This window comes from Mchenga conophoros, linkage group LG9, assembly GCF_057382185.1.
Source record: "Mchenga conophoros isolate Kocher_MC1m ecotype Shallow Benthic linkage group LG9, M_conophoros_male_GT1.1, whole genome shotgun sequence".
In the NCBI taxonomy this organism is placed as follows: Eukaryota; Metazoa; Chordata; class Actinopteri; order Cichliformes; family Cichlidae; genus Mchenga; species Mchenga conophoros.
In genome coordinates, this window is record NC_140534.1 from 33,862,145 (window position 1) to 33,887,425 (window position 25,281).

Below are 25,281 nucleotides of genomic sequence, written 5' to 3' on the forward strand. Positions count from 1 at the left end.
AACACTACAATGAGCGGGTGGAGGGAGGTTTGGAGTCTTCTCTCACCCCCGTTCTCTGCGACCTGCTGGAGCGGGGGGGCTAAGAGGAGGAGTTGGCCGTCCGACTGCGGTCTGGAGTGTGGGGCCTCCCTGCTGCTGCGGAGTCGGGGCGGTCTGCCTCCCCCCACCGCAGGGAAAAGGGTAACACCACCTGGGTCTGGGTGCAGTTCCCCCCCTCCAGGGGCAAGGGTACCTAGACCCGGGGCTTAGAGTACGCTTGGGGAGTGTGATTGTGTGTACAGCGTCTCTTTATGTCTGTCTCCACGTTGGTTGAGTGTGGAGTAAGTGTATATGAGAGCATGAGGGCGGGAATGGATGTTTGTATCTGTGTGTGCCTGTATTTCTGTGTCTATATGTCAGGTTGGGTGTCAGGCGCCACCCCTCTGGGGACATCTTAGGCCCTCCAAGGTATGGAGGCCTATCTCCCCCTACCACCACTTCCCCTGCCAGTGGCGGACCCCCTCAGACGTCGGTGCGTTGGTGGTTCTTTGTGTCCGGGGATGGGCGTCCAGTTACACACCGGCTCACTCCTTGGTGGCCGCTTATCGGGGCCTGGAGCCTGGGGCTTGCTCGGGCCACTTCGGAGGTGGGGTGCCCCCGGCCTCTCGGCCTGGGGCTCGGTCACTCAGGCACGGCTGGCTGCCAGCGGAGCTCACGGGCGCGTCACTGCAACTCCCCCTGGCTTCTGCTCCGCGGCTGCTGAGTGAGCCCTCATCTGGGACTCTCCTCAGCTCTTTCTGGGACAGTGGCGCAGCTGCCCCTCTGTTGGTCTTCCTTGGTCTTTTGTGTTCTGGGGGCCTCTGGATGTCTGGAGTTTTGATCTCCTCCATACCTGCTTCATGCCCTGGAGGACGGGGCTGTGGCCCCCCCACACCCTCTAGCAGATCATTACATGAAGGAACCTTTTAAAAAACAAAAAACAAGCGCGTCCATGCTCACAGGTGTACACACGGGTGATCACACCCACAAACTACACCCTTTTTGGCTCCTACCTCAAAGCACACTGTGTTCTGTTGATCTTATGTGCTGCACAATAATGTTTAATATTTAGTATTTACTGTCATATTCCCATATATCATTGTGATGCTGTTTATTCTATTACTCTTGTTCTCTTCTGCTTGCTTTCTTTTTTCTTTCTCAGCAGGTGATCCAGGTGATTGATATATGCATTTTTTTTCTTCTTTTTTTTCTTTTTCTGCTCATTCTGTTGGTTTTTGCCCTTCTCCCCCGTCCCTCTTCTCAGCTGTTTCTCTTTCCCTCTTTCTTTCCCCCAGTCAAGTCTGTCCCGTATTCAGTAAGTGAAAATAAAATAGACAATAAAAGGTGAATCAAATGGACCATTACGGCAAGGCTGGGATGGTCAATTTGGTAAAGTAAATCCGTTGGGCATCTTTCTTTGCCTTTAGACAACAATTCTGATGCAAAAGAGCCAAACGGGACAGGCAGGAAAAAAAAAAAAAAAGAAAAAAAATGAGGACGCGGCTCATGAATTTGGACACCCCCCAAATGTAGCTTCTGAGTCACGTGACCGCACAGCAACGAATCACAGCAGAGCAGAAAATGGGGCGGAGCAAAGCACGTGTGCAAGAGAGGAGTCGAGCAGAGAGAGCTGCTTTTTCATGAAACGGGAGTAAAGTAGTGAACTTAGAGGAGAGAAACAAACTAAAGCATCGATCATAAACCACTACCAACGTCCTGATCGATATCTGCATCGATCTGCCCACCCTTGTCTCCTGGATCGTAGCTGAGATCAGCGTGAGCCACGTGGGTCTCTGCTCCCTGATCTGTTTCCTGTGTTTGGAAAGAGTTGCAGCTTCATCGCGGAGTTTCTCTCGGTTTGTGGGCTCATCTAAAGGTAAGCACCGAGCTAACTTTACTGTGAGTTCAGTTCATGTTGAGTTTAGCTCCTGAATGAGGTCTTCTGCTGCTCTCCTCGGTGTCTGTTCACAGTTTATTGTGAACACGTTGAGAGAAGAGTGAGAGAGTGTTTGGAGAAAAACACCAACTAACCATTAGCTCAGCATGCTGGGAGAAGTTGGAGCAGAAAAGTCTTTTCATTGTCCCTGCAGCTGTTTTTCTGCCTGCACCAAACCTCTACAGCCTCGTTTGTATTTACCGCGTTGACTACATCCACGATTAAAAGACCTTACGCCCCTACAGCGTTATGTACGGTTCAATGTGTGCTCGCTATTCATTGTGCCTTTAGGTGCAGCTGCCCGTACTCACAAAGAAAGTTTTGGTGTGATTCTCCTTTGCTGAGATCAACATGTCTGAAACAACTTTTTTTGTGTTTTTGATGCAGTGTTTTCTATAATTCCGTCATAATGGTTTGTATGAAACGTGTTTTACCAAACTTAAAGAAGTCCAGCCGCTTTCTTGTTGAAATTGTTGAACAACATTGAACAACAGACACACACAGTGCAGTGCGGACTTAAATCCACATGTGGCAGCACTGAAAGTAAGAGAGACCTTTAACCTTTGAACCTGTCCCTTATAGAGAAGGAAAACAATCACAAAAGTACCCAGTGACTGTGCTGGTTGGGATTGTAAAAAAGTTAAATAAATAAAGACATAAAAATGTAAACATTTTAAAATGCCTGCCTCTACAAAAAGGAATGAGATGGTATTGTGATTTTGGGAGAAAATGTCACATTGTTAAAGCCATACAACTTGAAAATGATCACAAATGTACCTGAGAACACGTTTAATGTTTGCAGGTAACAAGGTGATTTTAATTATGTATTTTTGAATATCTGCTGATGCAGCCATGAATGTGGAAATTATGTGATTTCTGAATGTAATAATTTCCCATTTCTGAAGACTGCTTCAACAAAAATGCAGGTTTAAATTCAAATTCAAATTTTATTTGTCACGTACACAGTCATACACAGTACGATATGTAGTGAAATGCTTGGACAACTGCTCGTGACCTAAAGAAAACAAAAAAGGAAAAGGCTATGAATAAGATAGGAAATAAATATGAAAAATTAAAAAGGGTAAATTTAACTAGGAAGGAATAAAATATAAATTAAGGTTAAAAATGAAATAACTGTACAACACAAATTAGAATGAAGGGTAGGGCTTCTCGATTATGGCAAAAATGATAATCACGATTATTTTCACTGAAATTGAGGAACGGCAAAGCGTGTTTCTGGAATATTATGTTTTTGTTCCTGCAAGCACTTTTTATGCAATTTTTGCAAAGCTATATGTGGAACGAAACCGTGACCGAGGACAAGCTGATGGCATAAGATGCAAGTACAACTCCTCCGGTTTCATATGCAAAACAAATTATTGCGCTAGCTTACGTGGTTGCAGTGCTACAGGGATTTAAAAATAGTTACGCAAAACGGAGCGTGCTGCTCTGACCGGCTTTAAAGGGTTAACAATGACTTTAAAAAAATAATATAAAATAGTGTGCAACACCACTGAAGTTTTTTTTTTTTAAACTCTTTTCAACCAACGGCAGTCACTCTCCTCTCCAAATAACTTCTGCTTAGCTTTCCGAGCTTCCCTCGGGTCCTCTTAATCAGCGGTCTCCAACCTTTTTTGCGCCACGGACCGGTTTATGCCCGACAATATTTTCACGGACCGGCCTTTAAGGTGTCGCGGATAAATGAGGGAGGGGCTAATAATCGGCTCAGTCATTTTTAATGATCGTTGAAAGCCCAGATCGTAATCGTGATTAAAATTCGATTAATTGAGCAGCCCTAATGAAGGGTAAATTTAACTGGGAGAATAAGATAAAATATATAAATTAAAGTTGAAAATAAAATAACTGTACAACAAAATACACAATATAGAACTATATAAGAATGTATGAAGAAATATAAATAAATATATACACAATAACAGCAGCATATACACAATAACAGCAGCGTGATTTAAGTAATGAAGTGAAACAATGTCCAGAAAGTCCAGTGTGTGTGTAAGAACTGTATGTGTGGGTCAGTACTGTGTGGTGGTGTGATTGAGAGACCGTATCGCCTGCGGGAAGAAGCTCCTCCTCAGTCTCTCTGTGTTGGTCTTCAGGGAGCGGAATCGCTTTCCTGACCTCAGCAGAGAGAACAGTCTGTTGTTGGGATGGCTGAGGTCCTTCACGATCTTCCTGGCCTTGGTCCAGCACCGCCTGCTGTAGATTGAGTGCAGGTCAGGGAGCTCGGAGCGGATGGTGCGCTCAGCTGATCGCACAACCCTCTGTAGAGCTCGTCTGTCCTGCATGGTGCTGTTTCCGAACCAGGTTAAGATGTTTCCCATCAGGATGCTCTCTATGGTGCAGGAGTAAAAGTTCCTGAGCACCTTGGAGGGCAGTTGGAAGTCTCTCAAGCGTCTGAGGTGGTAGAGACGCTGTCGGGCCTTTTTCACCACGGTGTTGATGTGACAGGACCATGACAGGTCCTGCGTGATGTGAACTCCGAGGTATTTGAAGCTGTCCACTCTCTCCACTGGGCACTCGTTGATGACAGGGGTCTGGTAGTTCCTCTCCTGCTTAGTGCTGAAGTCCACTATCAGCTCCTTTGTCTTACTGACGTTTAGAAGGAGGTTGTTCCTCTGGCACCAGTTCTCCAGATTCCTAATCTCCTTCAGGTAGGCCGTCTCGTTGTTATCAGAGATCAGGCCCACCACGACGGTGTCGTCAGCAAACTTGATGATGGTGGTGGAGCTGGTAGTGGCCACACAGTCATATGTGTACAAAGAGTACAGCAGGGGGCTCAGAACACACCCTTGGGGGGCTCCAGTGCTGAGAGTGGTGGAGGCTGAGACATGTCCGCCCATCCTTACTGCCTGTGGTCTGCCAGTTAGGAAGTTGGAGATCCACAGACACATAGATGAGCTGAGTCCCAGATGCTCCAGCTTGGTGGTGAGTGTGGAGGGAATTATGGTGTTAAATGCAGAGCTGTAGTCTATGAAGAGCATTTTAACATAATTCCCCCTTCTAGTGTCCAAGTGAGTGAGTGATGTGTGGAGGAGATGAGAGATGGCATCGTCTGTGGATCGATTTGGACGGTAAGCAAACTGTAGTGGGTCCAGTGTGTCTGGTAGTGAAGAAATGATGAAGTCTCTGACCAGGCGTTCAAAGCACTTTATCACTACTGAGGTGAGGGCTACAGGGCGATAGTCATTGAGAGAAGCAGGGTGGGGTTTCTTCGGGACAGGAACAATGATGGACTCTTTGAAGCATGTGGGGATCACCGACTGAGATAAAGAGATGTTGAATATCTCAGTGAACACAGGAGCTAGCTGGTATGCGCAGTCTCTTAAGATACGACCTGGGATGCCGTCTGGTCCTGCTGCTTTCCTGGTGTTCACTCTCTTGAAGGCTCTCCTTACTTCATGCTCGGAGATGACGAGCACGTTTCCAGTGCTGGCAGTATCTTCCTGTCTGCAGCCGTTAGCGCCGCTAACACTAGCATTGTTGGAGTCCTTAGCTGCAGCCTCGAAGCGAGCATAGAAAGTGTTCAGCTTGTCTGCCAGAGTCACGGCCGCGTTCGTCATACCGGTTGTTGGTGCTTTATAGTCCGTTATTGTCCTTAGTCCCCGCCACAGGCTCCTAGAGTCACTCTGTTGGAGTTGTGACTCTAGTTTCCTCCCGTAGCGCTGCTTCGCCTCTTTCACCGCCCTCCGCACGTTATATGACGCGGCTTTGTACGGGTCCATGTCCCCCGTCATGAGTCCCGTGTTGTAGGCAGCGGTGCGGGATCTCAGAGCGTCGCGGATGGTTTTATCCACCCACGGCTTCTGGTTGGGAAACGTTGTGATAGTCTTTGTCTCCACGGTATCATCCGCTAGTTTCCCAATGAATCCCACAACCGCTTCCGTAAACAATAGTTTAATAGTTAATGATGGTTGATAACAGCTTGGTTATTGTACACTATATTTAACTTATAAATTCGTATGTATGTAATATATCAGTGTGTATTTTCTGTTTCCCTTTTAGTTGTTGTAAAACTTGAACGCTGTCACAGATGGTCTTGGTGATGTGTTAAATAAAGGAATTTTGTGTTATAATGGAGTACCACCTAATGTGTGTGGGATCGTTATAGGAATGTGGTCAATTGGGGTCCTTAGGGACTAGTAAAGCACTATACAAATACAGGCCATTTACCATTTTACCATTTTTATTACATTTTAATTACATTTGCAGATTGTTTCGGTGGAGTTTAATAAACTCAGCCGTCTACATCGGAGTATATTCTCGAGCATCTCACACTTCTGATAATCAGTTGTCTGCTTGACGTTTATTCAGCTGTGTAAAAACTATAACTTTAATCTCAGCCAAACCGATTTACTCAGGAACAAATAAAATACTAAAAAAAGCCAAACAATAACATTTCTAAGTTATCCAAGTGACTCATATATCATGTTTAACCTGAGTAGTGAAAGACAAAAAAGATGTTAAACGTTTATTTTGTGACCCAGAAAGAATGATAAGAGTAATATTAAAACTAACCGGCTGCCGCCATTGTAGGAAACTGAGCTTTTTTTTATTTTTTATTTTGAAATATATACAGGGTGTAGCATCCCCTGGGTAAAGGTGGTGGTATGCAGGGAGCTCAGTGGTAGAGGTGGGCGATATAAACGATATACGATAGAAACAATATAAATTTGACCAACGATAGAGATTTTGACTATATCGCTCTATCGCGATAGCGCATGTTGATGATGTCATCAAGCGGCGCCTGTTTTGGTCGAAAGCATCGCAGCGGCTAAAACCATTATCATCTGCAAATTATGGCGACAGTCATAGCAAAGAGATGAAGCACTTTTGAAATTTGGGGAAAGCCAAAAACTGCGCTTCCTCCACTTCCGTAACATTGATTCATTAATGTTGAATTCTCTCGCAGCTGCTCTATTCCCATGTTCAAGGTTCTTTATTTGTCACATGCATAGTTATACAAGTATAACATACAGTGAAATGTAGCCTGACACGCTCCTCGACATGTGCAAAAATTGGGGGGGGGGGTGTAGAGGAAGAACATTATATATATATATATATATATATATATATATATATATATATATATATATATATATATATATATATATATATATATATATATATATATATATATATATAAGCGGCTGGATAGCGTAGTGGTTAGACTACACGCCTTTGGAGCAGAGGATCGCAAGTTCGATTCCTGCCTGGGGCGTCTGTATCCAGTAAGGGTCCTAAGGCTAGACCCCCTATGCTAAGCAAGCCTACCGCAGACATGAGCGAGACAGATAAATATGAAGGCATGCCGGCTCGGACGTCGCCCGGATCAACAAGGTCCGCGTCAGGTGTTGAGGAACCAGGGCACCCTGACGAAAAGTGGGCTACTGGAACAAGAAGGCATCGGTGGGCAAGGGACGAAAACAGGGCGTTGTTGGAATGCTACTACGCAAGTAACCCCGGCGGAAGGGGCTACATGAATAGGATGAGGGACCTATGGATTCTTCGATACCCAACATCTACAATGACGGCGAAACAACTAGTAGCTCAGTGTTCCAACATTCGAAAGAAGGGACTGCTCTCACAGCTAGAGATTGACGAGGTACAACACAAATGCTACGGCAAGGAGGAGTCAGGACGCCAGGTCAGGGGGGATATATCATCACCCCCACCCGAGATTGGGTACATAGCCCCAAGTGTGATAGGAGAAGGATCGTTGAGTGCGAGAGGAACTGACCTGAAAAATAGGATCATGGCCAAGCTTGAAACCTGGATCCCCCGTAGCCGGTTACCAAGATTACGTGAAGTACCCTCAGAAGGTCTGCTAGATGATGTTAATGCAGCACTACGGGCAATACCTACAACCACGATTACCGACACTAACAAGCTGATCTACAATACGGCAGCAGTGATCAGTGAGATGCTTGGCTACAAGTTGAACAGCCACAAGGGGCAGTACCCTCCATGGAGAAGGAGGCTAGAGGGCAAGATCAAAGTAGCACGGAGAGAGGTTAGCCAACTAACGGAGTTGCAGAAAGGTGCGACGAATAAGGTGCCTAAGAAATACAGCAAGCTGTCCATACTTGAGGCCTTGGAAACTGCCAAGCAAAGACTCACAGCCTTGGCCAGCCGCTTGAGGAGGTACACCAGAGAGATAGAAGGCAGGAGAATAAACCAGCTGTTCTCCACAGAACCAGCAAAGGTGTACTCTCAGTGGCAAGGGAACAATAAGAGAACAGCACCACCAAGGCTGGAGACGGAGCAATACTGGAAGAGCATATGGGAGAAGGACGAAACCCATAACGGCAATGCTCAGTGGCTAGAGGATCTGAGGGCAGACCACAGCAACCTCCCTGAACAGGGTCCAGTAACCATCACAGTGGCAGATATCCAAGAAAGGGTCTCCAGTATGAAGAGTTGGACAGCACCAGGGCCCGACATGGTTCACGCCTACTGGCTGAAGAAGCTAACTGCACTCCACGAGCGTCTGGCAGCACAAATGAACCAGCTGCTAGTTAACGAGAGACACCCGGAATGGCTAACTGAAGGCCGGACGGTCCTGATCCCCAAGGACCCCAAGAAGGGACCGGTCCCCTCCAACTACCGACCAATAACCTGCCTCAGTACTACATGGAAGCTCCTGTCAGGCATCATATCGGCTAAGATGAACAGGCACATGGGTCAATACATGAGCGGGACACAGAAAGGAATTGGCAAGAATACCAGAGGCGCAAAACACCAGCTACTGGTAGACAGAACAATCAGCCGAGACTGCAAGACCAGACTGACCAACCTGTGCACTGCCTGGATTGATTACAAGAAGGCCTATGACTCAATGCCCCACAGCTGGATACTGGAATGCCTAGAATTGTACAAGATCAATGGGACCCTAAGAGCCTTCATCAGGAACTCAATGGGGATGTGGCGTACAACACTAGAGGCCAACTCCAAGCCCATAGCACAAGTCACCATCAAGTGCGGGATCTACCAAGGAGATGCTCTGTCCCCACTGCTGTTCTGCATAGGCCTGAACCCCCTCAGTGAGATCATTAACAAGACTGGCTACGGATACCGACTACGGAACGGAGCAGTTGTCAGCCACCTCCTGTACATGGATGACATCAAGCTGTATGCCAAGAGTGAACGAGACATCGATTCACTGATCCACACTACCAGGCTATACAGCAATGACATTGGAATGTCGTTCGGACTGGAGAAGTGTAGTCGGATGGTAACAAAGAGAGGGAAGGTAGTCAGAACTGAGGGGATTGAACTACCAGAAGGCAACATTGCAGACATAGAGGACAGTTACAAGTACTTGGGGATCCCGCAGGCGAATGGGAACCATGAAGAGGCCGCTAGAAAAGCTGCAACCACCAAGTACCTGCAGAGGGTCAGGCAAGTCCTGAGGAGTCAGCTGAATGGTAAGAACAAGATCCGGGCCATCAACACGTACGCCCTGCCCGTGATCAGGTACCCTGCTGGGGTAATAGGCTGGCCAAAGGAGGAGATAGAAGCCACTGACATAAAGACAAGAAAGCTCCTTACCATGCATGGAGGGTTTCACCCCAAGTCCAGCACCCTGAGGCTGTACGCTAAGCGGAAGGAAGGGGGCCGGGGACTGGTGAGTGTCAGCACCACAGTCCAGGATGAGACAACGAACATCCAAGAATACATTGGGAAGATGGCCCCAACTGACCGAGTGCTCAGTGAATACCTCAGGCAGCAGAAACCCAAGAAAGAGGAGGGAGACGAGGAACCATCATGGAAGGACAGGCCCCTGCACGGTATGTACCACCGGCAGATAGAGGAGGTGGCTGATATCCAGAAATCCTACCAGTGGCTGGACAAAGCTGGACTGAAAGACAGCACAGAGGCACTAATCATGGCAGCACAAGAACAAGCTCTGAGCACAAGATCCATAGAGGCTGGGGTCTATCACACCAGGCAAGACCCCAGGTGCAGGCTGTGTAAAGATGCCCCAGAGACAATCCAGCACATAACAGCAGGGTGCAAGATGCTAGCAGGCAAGGCATACATGGAACGCCATAACCAAGTGGCCGGCATAGTGTACAGGAACATCTGTGCGGAGTATAACCTGGAAGTCCCGAGGTCAAAATGGGAGATGCCCCCAAGGGTGGTGGAGAATGACCGAGCTAAGATCCTGTGGGACTTCCAGATACAGACGGACAAAATGGTGGTGGCTAACCAACCGGACATAGTGGTGGTAGACAAACAGAAGAAGACGGCCGTAGTGATCGATGTAGCGGTTCCGAATGACAGCAATATCAGGAAGAAGGAACACGAGAAGCTGGAGAAATACCAAGGGCTCAGAGAAGAGCTCGAGAGGATGTGGAGGGTGAAGGTAACGGTGGTCCCCGTGGTAATCGGAGCACTAGGTGCGGTGACTCCCAAGCTAGGCGAGTGGCTCCAGCAGATCCCGGGAACAACATCGGAGATCTCTGTCCAGAAGAGCGCAGTCCTGGGAACAGCTAAGATACTGCGCAGGACCCTCAAGCTCCCAGGCGTCTGGTAGAGGACCCGAGCTTGAAGGATAAACCGCCCGCAGGGGCGTGCTGGGTGTTTTATATATATATATATATATATACATACACACACACACACACACACACACACACTGGGTGAATGTGCAGTAGTAGCAGCAGTAGTAGTTGTTGCAGTATATTAATGATAATAATTAAGATCTTTGCCCAATAAGATGGATGAGCTCACGTCGCTAACCTGGTCACAGAGGGAGTACCGGCAATGTAGCATCATGATGCTAACGGAGTCGTGGCTAACACCGCTAACTCCGGACACAAGCGTGACACTACCGGGATTTCAGATGCTGCGAGCGGACAGGACGAGAGAGAGCGGTAAGAGGAAAGGAGGGGGACTGGCAGTTTTTGTGAACGACAGATGGTGTAACCCTGGGCACATCACTGTGAAAGAACAACTCTGCAGCAGGGACATTGAGCTGTTAGCCGTTAGCATGCGTCCGTACTATCTGCCCCGGGAATTCTCGCATGTTATCGCAACAACAGCGTATGTCCCCCCCTCGGCCAACGCGGATGCAGCCTGTGACACTCTCCACTCAGTGGTCAGCAGACTGCAAACACAATCTCCGAGAGCCCTTCTCATAATATCAGGGGACTTCAATCATGCCTCTTTGGACTCCACACTGCCCACCTTCACCCAGTATGTGACCTGCTCAACCAGAGACAATAAAACACTGGACTTACTGTATGCCAATGCTGAAGAGGCATACAGTTCATCACCTCTCCCTCCACTGGGCAAATCTGACCACAACCTGGTGCACCTTGTCCCTGTGTATGAGCCCTTAGTGCGCAGGGTGCCACCAGCCACCCGCACAGTGCAGAGATGGTCAGAGGAGAGCGAGGAGGCTCTTAAGGACTGTTTTGAGTCGACTGTGTGGGAGGTGATCTGTGACGACCATGGAGAGGACATCGACAGCCTTACTACATGCATTACTGACTATATTAATTTCTGTGTGGATAACACCGTACCTACCAGGACTGTACGGTGTTTCTCCAACAACAAACCTTGGATTACCCCAGAAATTAAAGCTGTTCTCAAGCAGAAGAGGAGGGCCTTCAAATCCAGAGACAAAGAGGAGTTGAAAAGGGTGCAGAGAGAGCTGAGGGGACTGATAAGGAATGGGAAGGACAGCTACAGGCAGAAGATGGAGAACCAGCTTCAGCAAAACAACGTTGGTGAAGTCTGGAGAGGCCTCAGAACCATCTCAGGCCACAAACAGCAGAACTCTCTGCCTGGGAGGGATGCGAGATGGGCAAATGAACTGAATCATTTCTTCAACAGATTTGATTCAACCATGAGACAGTCTACAACATCGGCTGCAGACTCACCCACCCCCACTGCTGCTGTTCCACCTCAGACACTTCACACCTCCTCTATTCACCCTGCTCACTCCCCCCCACCCCCAACAACAGCATCCAATACACACTCAACACAAGGCTCCAGCCTGTCTCTCTCAACCACCCAGGTTAGGAGGGAACTGAGGAGGATTAATGGCAAGAAGGCAGCGGGCCCAGATGGCATCAGCTCGAGGGTCGTCAGGTCCTGCGCGGACCAACTGTGTGGGGTGATGGAGCACCTCTTCAACCTGAGCCTGAGGTTGGGAAGAGTCCCACAGCTCTGGAAAACCTCCTGTGTTGTACCAGTGCCAAAGACTTCACGCCCCAAGGACCTCAACAGCTACAGGCCGGTGGCTCTGACATCCCACCTGATGAAGACCCTGGAGCGGTTGGTCCTGGCTCAGCTTCGGCGCCTAACAAGCTCATCACTGGACCCACTTCAGTTTGCCTACCAGCCTGGCATTGGAGCGGATGATGCCGTCATTCACCTCCTACATCGTTCCCTCGCTCACCTGGAGACCGCTGGAAGCACTGTGAGAATCATGTTCTTTGATTTCTCCAGTGCCTTCAACACTATTCTTCCCTCGGTTCTGAAGGACAAGCTGGAGAACTCTGGAGTGGACCATCACCTCACTACCTGGATCCTGGACTACCTCACCGACCGACCACAGTATGTGAGGACTCAGGGCTGTGTGTCGGACAGGGTCGTCTGCAGTACGGGGGCCCCACAGGGAACGGTTCTGGCTCCGTTCCTCTTCACCATCTACACTGCAGACTTCTCCCACAATTCCACCCAGTGCTTCCTGCAGAAGTTCTCTGATGACTCTGCAATAGTCGGCCTCATCACTGATGGGGACGACAAGGAGTACAGAGGACTGACTCAAGACTTTGTGGACTGGTGCCAGCTGAACTACCTCCAGATCAACGCCAGTAAAACCAAGGAACTGGTGGTAGACTTCCGCAGGCACAAGCATTCTCCACTGCAACCACTGAACATCCAGGGTATGGACATTGAGGCTGTGGACAGCTACAGGTACCTTGGTGTTCATCTGAACAACAGACTGGACTGGACTCATAACTCAGACGCCCTCTACAGGAAAGGGCAGAGCAGGCTGTACCTGCTGCGGAGACTCAGGTCGTTTGGGGTGGAGGGCCCACTCCTGAAGACCTTCTATGACTCTGTGGTGGCTTCTGCTATCTTTTATGGTGTGGTCTGCTGGGGCGGCAGCATCTCTGCTGGGGACAGGAAGAGACTGAACAGGGTGATCCGAAGGGCCAGCTCTGTTCTAGGATGCCCTCTGGACCCAGTGGAGGTGGTGAGTGACAGGAGAATGGCGGCTAAGCTGTCATCCCTGTTGGACAACGTCTCCCACCCCATGCAGCAGACTGTGACAGCAATGAGCAGCTCCTTCAGTGGGAGACTGCGGCACCCACGGTGTGGGACGGAGAGATTTCGCAGGTCTTTCCTCCCCACTGCTGTCAGACTCCACAACAAAGACTTTTGCAGCTGATCAAACACACACATCCACACATGTGCAATAACACTAAGTGCAATAATCTTTTCTGGCATCGTTGTATTTTTACTCAGTTGTATATAGCATTCGTATTCTATTTTTATCTTATTGTATATTTTTATTCTATTTTATTCTACTGTATATAGTATATTATTTTATTCTATTCTGTACAGCTGTGTACTGTATTTATTCTTATTGTATTCTAATTTTTGCATCATAACTTTTGCACTGTCCACTTCCTGCTGTGACAAAACAAATTTCCCACGTGTGGGACTAATAAAGGTTATCTTATCTTATCTTATCTTAATAACTAACCTCGTATTGTGGATGAATGATCTCAGTTGTTCTCCTGACTGAAGTTTGCCCCGTGTACAGCATCCTGCTATACGATTGCATTTGTCCCTGACCACCAGAATCCCTCACGTTAACTTTTAATGAGTGGAAAAAAAGTTGGCGTTCATCCTCCAGCTTCATTGTGCTAATGTTATGCTAACATAGCTGTGTCGCTAGCAATCACGTAGCACAACATTATATATCAGGTAGTCAGACTTCAGTAACCCCTCAAAGGCCACTGCTGTTTAGTTTTCTGTCTTCATTTATGTTGGAAGTGATAGCAGAGCTGTACGTTTGAATTAGTTTCAAAAATCTCTTAGAACATGTCATGTTTAGGTGTAAACTAGCGAGCTAACTTCCTGTTAACTTCTATCTCTGTTAAATTTAATAAATTCTGTTTTCATGGATGCATCGATGTAAAACTTAATTGTTACACCCGATAAAGCAGCAACGCTGATGATTTAATTAAAGATGAAAGAATTTAGACCGTTTTTAACTCTTAGTATTCGTTTGACTTTGGGACCTGAAGTTGACGGAGTTTTGGACCCAGATTACTCCGCGAAGCTTTTCACTACGGCAGCCATAATGCTCTGACAATCCATCAAGCTGTGCGGCTTACCAAAGTTGTACTAAAACATTTTTTTAAACAGATTTCTGCACGCAGAAATCGGTTCGAGGTCAGTAAGCACAACCAGAATTCATACATAAGGCACACTCTCGATTTTTGAGAAAATTAAAAGATTTTTAGTGTGGAAAATACGTTATACAGAAGAAAAGAATATATCACGATATATATCGTTACCGCACATGCTTCAAATTATATCACCTTATGAATTTTAGGCCATATCGCCCAGCCCTACTCAGTGGCCTTTTCCCTTTCAAGTTCTTGTAGGCAGCTGATGACTTTCTTTTTGTAGTTGCTCCTGGGATTTCACCTTGAAGCTTCATAGTAGAGATGTGCAAAGCAGCCAGTATCTGTATTTGTATTTATTGAGGGGGGAAAAGTATTTGTATTTGAGTAAAATTCAAGCTGGGCATAAAAATCAATTTTTTGTGTTACGCTTGTAATTAATGTTATAGTGTAAGTATTCTTTAATTGTATCCATTATAGCAACTATGGATAGGCAGTATTAGTTGATTTTTTTCTTTCCATAAATCCAGCAATGAACATGTAACGTCACTGAAAAGAAAATAACATAACAGCCATTGCCTCAACCATGGTTAAACCAACAACTAAGGTTAACCTTAGCATAGGTTGAAATACCTAAGTAACCTAAATGTACTATATAGCTCGCACAAGTGCATACATTCGACACAATCATTGTTTTAACCTTTTTACCGAACTTTATCGTTACTCTGTCAACAGCCTGTTGTCTAAATTACCAAGCTAACAGAGCTACGTAAATAGAGTGAACATAAGAGCACCCGAATGCAGATGTCAATAGTGCAGCGTAATGAAATAATCTCCCGATCTTCGCGAAACCTATAAACTGCCTCCAGAACACAGTTAAGGTCCAAAAAATCTATTGAACAAAAATAGTGATGCAGTTCAGTGTTTTTTTCGCTCAGCCGAGCCGTCTCTGTCGCTGTGTGGAGCAGCCTGTGTCAGTCACCTCTTTCACACGTCACTCACTCATCCAGTACTGTTCTGCAGTCTCTCAAGGAAACTCAGCTGTTTCATATAAAGTTTTCCCTTGTTCCCAAATATAAATATTTTTTAAGTATTTGTTCGAAATAAATATTCGTAAAAAAATTATTATTATTATTTTTTGTTTGTTTTTTTTGTGTGCCTTTCCGAATACTGTATTCTGGTTCGGCTCCACCCCTCCTTCATAGGTATTGTTACTGATGAGTGTCGTAATGTTTATTTGCTCTGCTTCTTCTTGCCAGGGATAAAATACATATCTATACTTTTGTGTCCCAGCTGAGTAACAGGAGGAGAAGAGTCTGGTGGAGCAGCAGAGGAACAGTTTCAGCCATTTGGACTCAGCTCAGCCACTAGAGAGGAAACAATGACTTCAACACAGGAGGTGAGAAAAGTATCTCAGTTACACTGTTATTGAAACTGTGTGCACAGCTGGTTGTTAACAGCAGCTTTATCTTTTCCATCCTGGGCTCCTCCACACATACAGAAGCTACATTCACAAACAAAAACCACAGAAGTTACAAGAAAATACAAAGACCATATTTTATCAGCACACATTGAAACAACATCATCATCAGTTGAACTCACAATATTTTTATGACATAAAAGATTTTCCCCTTTGACAAGTCTTATTGTAGCACATCATTGTAGTGGGAAACTATCACCAGAAGGTGGTGGTAACACACCTACAACGTGTTTCTTGACCTCTTTGATTCCACTAATGGAGGCAGTTTCAGTTTGTTCCACGACTGCATTTCACTCACTGCCTCTGTTTGTATCTCTGTCACTGCAGGACCAACATGGAGCGAGAAGTCAGCGCTCTCAGGAGGCCGACAAACCTCACAGAAGAAAGGGGGAGAAGAAACACACCTGTGACGAGTGTGGGAAGGATTTTACCCGAGCTCAACACCTGAAAACACACCAACTCATCCACAGTGGAATTAAAGCATACAGCTGTGACTTGTGTGGAAAATCTTTTATCCAGGCTCAACACCTGAAAACACACCAACTCATCCACAGTGGAATTAAAGCGTACAGCTGTGACTTGTGTGGAAAATCTTTTACCCTGGCTGGAACCTTAAAAAGACACCAACTCATCCACAGTGCAATTAAACCGTACAACTGTGATTTGTGTGGAAAATCTTTTGCTCAAAGTAAAAACTTAAAGCGTCATCAAGTTACCCACTCTGGAAGCAAAGCGTACCCATGTGATTTTTGTGGAAAAACATTCCGCCGTATAGAGTCACGAAATCTACACTTACGCAGTCACACTGGACATGATGTTTATTTCTGTGATCAGTGTGGAAAACTATTTACAAGAGATGTACATTTACAACAACACATGTTTACCCACAATGAGGAGAGACCTTATAAATGTGACCTGTGTGATAAGACTTTCAAATCTCCACATTCCCTGAGAAAACACCAAAAGATCCACACCAGAAAGTAACTCTACAAGTGCAGTTACTGTGAGGTATGTATTTATATTATTATCTTCTTATTTTAGACTGAGTGTTTGGAACAAGTCAGATCAGTAAACTTATGGAGTTATATTGGATGAACTGATTGAAAAAATGTGTTATTTTCGTCCAGTAAGCTGAGTGTTATTAGTAGAAGCAAGTATCTTTTTTCTTTTTTGGCCTGTCCCGTTTGGCTCTTTTGCCATCAGAATTGTTGTCTAAAGGCAAAGAAAGATGCCCAACGGATTTACTTTACCAAACTGACCATCCCAGCCTTGCCGTAATGGTCCATTTGATTCACCTTTTATTGTTTATTTTATTTTCACTTACTGAATACGGGACAGACTTGACTGGGGGAAAGAAGGGGAGAAAGAAAGAGGGAAAGAGAAACAGCTGAGAAGAGGGACGGGGGAGAAGGGCAAAAGACAAAAACCAACAGAACGGGCAGAGAAAAAAAAATGCATATATCAATCACCTGGATCACCTGCTGAGAAAGAAAAAAGAAAGCAAGCAGAAGAGAACAAGAGTAATAGAATAAACAACATCACAATGATATATGGGAATATGACAGTAAATACTAAATGTTAAACATTATTGTGCAGCACATAAGATCAACAGAACACAGTGTGCTTTGAGGTAGGAGCCAAAAAGGGTGTAGTTTGTGGGTGTGATCACCCGTGTGTACACCTGTGAGCATGGACGCGCTTGTTTTTTGTTTTTTAAAAGGTTCCTTCATGTAATAATCTGCTAGAGGGTGTGGGGGGGCCACAGCCCCGTCCTCCAGGGCGTGAAGCAGGTGTGGAGGAGATCAAAACTCCAGACATCCAGAGGCCCCCAGAACACAAGAGACCAAGGAAGACCAACAGAGGGGCAGCCGCGCCACTGTCCCGGAAAGAGCTGAGGAGAGTCCCAGATGAGGGCTCACTCAGCAGCCGCGGAGCAGAAGCCAGGGGGAGTTGCAGTGACGCGCCCGTGAGCTCCGCCGGCAGCCAGCTGCGCCTGAGTGACTGAGCCCCAGGCCGAGAGGCCGGGGGCACCCCACCTCCGAAGTGGCCCGAGCGAGCTCCAGGGCCCGATAAGCGGCCGCCAAGGAGTGAGCCGGTGTGTACCTGGACGCCCATCCCCGGACACAAAGAACCACCAACGCACCGATGTCTGAGGGGGTCCGCCACTGGCAGGGGAAGTGGTGGTGGGTGGAGATAGGCCTCCAAACCTTGGAGGGCCTGAGATGTCCCCAGAGAGGTGGCGCCTGACACCCAACCTGACATATAGACACAGACATACAGGCACACACAGATACAAACATCCATTCCCACCCTCATGCTCTCATATGCACTTACTCCACACTCAACCAACGTGGAGACAGACATAAAGAGACGCTGTACACACGATCACACTCCCCAAGCGTACTCTACAAACCGGGTCTAGGTGCCCCCGCCCCTGGAGGGGGGAACTGCACCCAGACCCAGGTGGTGTTTCCCTTTTCCCTGCGGTGGGGGGAGGCAGACCGCCCCGACTCCGCAGCAGCAGGAAGGCTCCACACTCCAGACCGCAGTCGGACGGCCAACTCCTCCTCCTAGTCCTAGCCCCCCTGCTCCAGCAGGTCGCAGAGAATGGGGGTGAGAGAAGACTCCAAACTTCCCTCCACCCGCTCATTGTAGTGTTGATGCATGTGTGTTCTAAGGTGAGAGAGAAGTGATATTGATTTATCTGTTTTAGAAAGCATTCTGTATATTTTGGATAATAATTTGGGGGGTTTAAGAGTAAGAAATTGAACCACACTTGGTGGTGTTTGTAGTTCAACTTGACCCGGTTTAAATTTCTTTTTTACTATGGATTTAAGTTGTTGATATTCTAAAAATCTTTTCTTGTTGATCCCATATTTTGTAACTAGTCCGTCAAATGAAATAAATTCTGTTCCTTCTAGTATATGTTCTAAATATTTGATTCCTTTATCACTCCAATCTGAAAAGTTTATCATATTATTGTTTTGTAATATGTCAGGGTTCTTCCAGATAGGTGCACGTTTGCATGGGATTAACGAAGACGCCGTCAATTTCAGAAACTCCCACCATGCTGTCAGAGAAGAGCTGATGTTGATGCTTTTAAAGCATTCATGTCTTTGGATGTTTGAGCTGATAAATGGTAGGTCTGAGATCTCTAGATTATTGCAGAGTGCTTGTTCTACATCTAGCCAAGGTTCATCTAAGAGGGTGTGTTTTAGCCATCCTGAGATAAACTGAAGCCTGTTGGCTAAGAAGTAGTGCTGAAAGTTAGGCAGTTCTAGTCCTCCTTTATCCTTGGTCTTTTGTAGTGTTTTTAAGCTTATACGTGGGGGTTTATTTTTCCAAAGGAATTTGGACATACATGAATCTAGAGATCTGAACCAATCTTGTGGCGGTTTAGTTGGGATCATTGAGAATAAATAATTTATTTTTGGTAAGACCATCATTTTTATAGCAGCAACCCTTCCCATGAGTGATATGGGTAGACATTTCCATCTAGCCAGATCATCTTCTACCTTCTTTAAAAGTGGGATATGGTTTAATTTAGTTAGATCTGCAAGCTTGGGAGAAACATTAATACCTAAATATTTTATATTTCCCGATTGCAGTGGTGTAGAAGAGGAAGTATGGAAGGAGCAATTAATCGGTAGGACTGTAGATTTTGACCAGTTAATTGAGTAATCTGATATTCTTGCAAAAGAGTTTATCAATTCAATCACCCCAGAGATATTGGTTTGTGAATTTTGGAGAAAGAGTAACACATCATCCGCATAAAGGCTGATTTTATGTTCCACGTTCTTGCATTTTATGCCCTTAATTACTGAATTCTGTCTAATTGCTGCTGCTAGTGGTTCAATAAAAATTGCAAATAGTGAAGGGGAGAGTGGGCATCCCTGCCTGGTGCCCCTCAAGAGACAGAAGCTGGAGGATGTCTGGTCATTTGTTCTAACACAAGCTGTTGGGGAATTATATAATATTTTTAACCAGTTTATGAAAGAGGATCCAAAACCAAATTTGTGTAAAGTTGCAAATAGAAATTTCCAGTTAACTCTGTCAAATGCTTTGTCTGCGTCTAAAGAGAATATTGTAGTTTCTAGGTTTTTACTGTATGAGTAGTCTATCAAATTAAGTAATCTACGTGTATTTGTTGATGAGTGCCTACCTTTTATGAAACCAGTTTGGTCAGGATGAATTAAGAGGGGGGTTATTTTCTCCAGTCTCTTTGAGAGAGCTTTGCAGATTATTTTAAGGTCTACATTTATAAGGGATATTGGACGATAGCTTGAGGGATATACAGGGTCTTTGCCTGGTTTTAGCAGGAGATTAATGTTTGCAGAATTCATATTTGATGGAAGTCTGCCCTTTTCTTTAATTTCCAACAACGTTCTGTAGAAAACTGGTGCTAGAATCGACCAGAATTCTTTGTAGAATTCTGCAGGAAAGCCATCTGGACTTGGAGCCTTATTATTGTGCATACTTATCAGGGCTTCCTGGAGTTCACCTGGTGTCAGTGGTGAATCCAGTGCCATTGCTTGAGTGTCCAATAATTTTGGAAGAGTTATGTTGTCCAAAAACTGATCAATTTCTTTTTTAGATGGTTTATTTGTGGTGAATACAACGTTTTATAGAAATCCCTGAAAATGTTGTTTATTTGTATCGGATCATATATTGTGTTCCCAGATGAATCTTGAACAGCACATATAGTTGTTTTTTCTTTATTTATTTTTAGCTGGTTTGCTAGAAATTGACCAGATTTATTACCATGTTCATAATTTTGTAAGCGTAGTCTTTGTACTAAGAATTTTGTTTTTTTATCAATTATCTCATTTAATTCTAGTTTTGTTTTGCGTATTTTGTTCAATGTTTCCTGATCTTGGTGGGACGCGTAGGCTTCTTCTAGTGATTTGATGTTTTTTTCTAATTCCTGAATATTTGTGTTTTCTTTTTTCTTTTTATGTGATGAGAAAGAAATTATTTTACCTCTCATCACAGCTTTCCCTGCTTCCCATAGAACAGAAGCTGATGTTTCGGGAGTGTCATTATAGTCCAAATATGAAGTCCACTCTTTTTTAAAATATTTAATAAAGTCTTCATCTTTAAGTAGTGATATATTAAATCTCCAGTTTTTTCTTGGCGTAGTATTATTCTTGTGCATTAGTGTTAAAGATACAGGACCATGATCGCTGACAGCTATAGGGTGAATCTCAGTGTCTGAAATGTCGTTCAGCAGTGAGCTGCTGACCAAAAAATAATCCAGACGAGAGTAGGAGTGATGGACATGTGAGAAAAAAGTATATTCCTTACTGGTGGGGTGAAGGGAGCGCCATGCATCGCAAAGACCAAAGTCGCTCATATACTGTTTGATTATATTTGTGGACTGCCAATTACGCTGAGTTCCCGCTGTATTGAGCCTATCCATGTCTTCATTTAGTCCAAGGTTGAGGTCGCCTCCAAGAACAAGTGTGCCATCTAAGTGTTCAGAGAGTGCACTGAAAAAACCGTGAAAGAATGAGGGATCATCAACATTTGGACCATATACACTTGCAATACATAGCTTTTTATCACGTATAGATAGTTTAATGATTAAGAATCTGCCCTCTGGATCTATAACTGTATCGAGTACTGTGAAATTAATATTTTTATGTATTAAAATTGCTGCTCCCCTTTGTCTAGAATTATAACAAGCTGAGAACACATTAGGAAACTCAGGTGTTTTAAGTTCATTCGAACCTCTAAGAGGTCTGTGGGTCTCTTGTAATAGGACAACATCTGCCTGTAGTTTTTTGAGTTGGTTAAATATTTTTAACCTCTTTACTCTGGAGCCAGCTCCATTTATATTCCATGTAATGAACCTCAGTGTACCCATAGATGTTTGTGTATAACTAGGGATGTATGCTGTGTGCGTCGCTTAGACAGGTGGAGAGAATACGTCACTTGTTCATAAATAAAGAGAAGGAGAGAGAGAAAAAATGTGTGGCAAGATGCTCCCTGAGTCTGACTTTGTGTAAGCATAGTTACTAATATGAGTAGGCTTGGCTTAAGTGTGTGTGTGTATCTTATATGACTGTGTGTGCTGTCTGACTGATGTAAATGTGCTGCCATTGAGCGCATGGTGCGTATGTGTCGAAATAAAGGATGTTTGTGGATGAGTGTCGAAGCAGGTGATCGAAGCAGTGAAAGGAATAAAGAAAGAAACCAAGGACAGGGGTGAGCAGCATAAAACCAAGAGGGGGAAAAGAGAGGAGGGAAAAAAAAAAAAAAACGAGAAGAAAAAAAAAAACAGAAACAAAACGTAAACATTCCAATTAAATCACTGACGGAGAGTGACGGTGTTAATTCTGCTATGAAATCACACTTTAAGATGCGATTTGATGCTGGTAAGTTAAACAGATGTTAATGCAAGTTAGTGTGAGTGGATAGGGAAATGGTGCAGCTGATTCTTATCTGGTGTGAGGTTAATACAGCCACGGAGTGATGTTGGGGTCGCGGTGGAGCTGTCCGTCCACGTACAGCCGGTCCACAGCGATGACAGCGCGGGAGCCCTTCTGGATGAAGCCGCGTCGGATTGGGAAGAGGACCCTGCGTCGTTCCAAGATCTGTTTGGGGAACTGGTCGTTCACGCTGAAGTCCGTTCCTTTTAATTCCCTGCCGCGGCTTTTCACATGATGCTTTTGTTTGAAGTGGCCGAATTTGGCCACGATAGGACGTGGTCTCCCGGCCGTAGCCCGAATGGGGCCGAGGCGATGTACCCGATCGAAGACGATGTTCTTCACAGTGTCCTCCGGCAGCTTCAGGTGGGTTTTGATGAAGCTTTTTACCGTGGTCTCCGCGTCCTCTCCAGCGGCTTCTGGAATACCAGAAAATACCAGATTATCACGCATGCTACGAGCTTGTAGATCGATAACTGTTTCTTTTATTTTTTTATTTTCTCTATTGAGCTGGGTAACATTTTCTGTGAGACATTTCACCGACTCCCTTAGCGTGGCATTTTCAGCAGCAAGCGTTTCCACCTGCTGCTGGCTGTACTCCAGGGATTCTCGCAAGCATTTAAATTCTCGGTGAAGAATCTCCACCAAGGACAGCCTTGCGTCGAAACTGGACAATCGCTTGTCGATTGACTCCAATATGTCGGCAATATCTTTGCCGGCTGGCGATGTTGAGCCGGGGGAATCTGCCGGGCGTTGTCTTTTCGACGACGGCATCTCAGCTTTAGCCGGGGAAGCTGCACACGGGGTCTTCTTCATCACGAGATCCTGAAAGCACTGATCAATATAATCTTGGAGAGTCTCTAAACTCTCCTCGTTGTTCTCCAGGGTGTTGGAGATTATTTAGACAAATAGTGTTAGTTATAAGACAATTGATAAGTGTATTTGGTAATGCTGAAGCTTAAATGAATTTGTTCAAATCTAAACTACCATTTGCTTTAATTTTCCGCCAAAATCTCCGGTGTCTGACGTCAGTTACAACATGAGTCGCTTACCTTGTCCGTCACTTACTCACTTCTAAAAAAAAAAAAAAAAAAAAAAGTAGAAGCAAGTATCACAGTTGTTATAGGTTAATAAGACTTAGGCTCACCTTTTCTCTAATCAAAATAAAAAAGTAAACAGAAAACAAAGACACAAAAACATAAGAAGAAGAACTTTATTTATGAAGTGCTTTCAGACAAAGTTCTGTACAGCTATTTAAAAATAAAGAAATAAATGAAAGTGATGCATAGCAATAAAAGTTAAAAACAATAATTAAGATGTGTAGGATAGGGTGAACTAGTGGGTCTTCAACTTAGCTGTAAAAACCTCCACAGAGGCTCCACTAATATCTTGAGGGAGGTTGTTCTACAAAAACGGGGCAGGAAAAGAAAAAGCACGCTCCCCCAATAGTTATTTTTCTGGCTCTAGGAACTTTTGAATGACCAGAATCCTGGGATCGGAGAGCATGGGATGGAACATAAGGGTTCAAAAGATCAGAGAGGTATGAAGGTGCCAAACCATTTAAAGCCTTGTAGGTGAGTAGCAGGACCTTAAAATCTGTCGAACCTCACAAGGTAGCCAATGAAGTGATTTCAATGCAGGGGTATTGTGCTCAAATGTTCCAGTTTTAGTTCAAATGTGAGCAGCTGCATTTTGCACCATCTGTAAACCTCTAAAACCTTTCTTTGGTAGCCCAGAAAGGAGAGCGTTACCATAATCGATACGTGAAGACACAAATGCGTGGAGAAGAACCTCTGCAGTGTAGTTTGATAAAACTTGTCTGATTTTAGCTATGTTCCTCAAATGACAAAAGGCGGTCTTTGTTGTCTCTTTTACATGAGACTCGAAGGAGAGCGCCATGTTGAACCACACGCCCAAGTTTTTAACCTTGTCCCTGCAATTTATGACATAGTCATCAATTTTCAAGATTCAATTCAATCTTATTTATATAACGCCAAATCACAACAACAGTCGCCTCAAGGTGTTTTATATTGTACAGTAGATTCTACAATAATAGATACAGAGAAAATCCCAACAATCATATGACCCCCTATGAGCAAGCACTTTGGTGACAGTGGGAAGGAAAAACTGGTACTGTAGAAAACTTATACAGTACCAGTGCTTGTTGCTGTTCCTCTACATCAAATACATTAAATTGGGAGATGCTCTTTGTTTCAGGCGATGTTCAGGATTAAAATGTTGAAGGAATTCCCTGACTTACTGTGTTTGTGTCTTTGTTTAGAAGCAGAGCGACACAGATGGATCCAATTCTCAACCCTGTCGTCACTGTGGTGGTGGGAAAGAGTTTCACTGTGACCTTTGTGGAAAAACTTTCAATTACCAGAAAGCCTGAAAATACATCAGCGTAGACACACTGGAGACAAAATGAACTTCTGCAAAGAATGTGGGAGAGGCTTCTCCAAACCAAGTGAATTAAAACGACATGAAGTCATTCACAGTGGGGTTAAAAAGCACGTGTGTGACCAGTGTGGGTCATCCTTCACCACTGCAGGTTACCTGCATAATGAGTCCACACAGGAGAGAAACCATACAACTGTAGACACTGTGACAGACGTTTCTCATATTCAGGGACTCGTGATTGCCATGAACTTCGACATATTGAAGTGAACTTAATAACAGTGTGACAAGAGCTTTAAGAATCTCAGTTTATAATCCGAACATAAACAATCCCTCACTGTAAATAAACTGTTTCACTGTTACCAGTGTGCAAAAACATTCACTTCATTATCTGCTCTGTGCAAACATCAGCGCGATCCTGCAGGACGGACTGCACTGGATCACAGTGAATCTGAAGAGACAGAAAGATCCTCTTCTGGTTTCAGGGTCAGACTTACAAACCAGATCAGGCTCCACGGAGTTCAGATGGAATCTCCTGTAAAGAGTGTCAGCTGATGTCACACTTGGATCTCATGAGGTAGCTCTGATGTTTGGACTTCAATTCAGGAAGAAATAACATTCGAAATG

The 25,281-nt window shown here is 44.9% G+C and overlaps 1 pseudogene across 1 annotated transcript; it reads left to right on the top strand.

Moving 5' to 3' along the window:
• The first annotated feature begins 1,657 nt into the window (after nucleotides 1-1,657).
• Nucleotides 1,658-25,235, top strand: LOC146567741 (uncharacterized; annotated as a pseudogene). Its single transcript, XR_014893726.1, has 4 exons — nucleotides 1,658-1,894; nucleotides 15,643-15,748; nucleotides 16,157-16,837; nucleotides 25,140-25,235. The product of XR_014893726.1 is annotated as an uncharacterized LOC146567741 (transcript).
• Nucleotides 25,236-25,281: the final 46 nt, after the last annotated feature.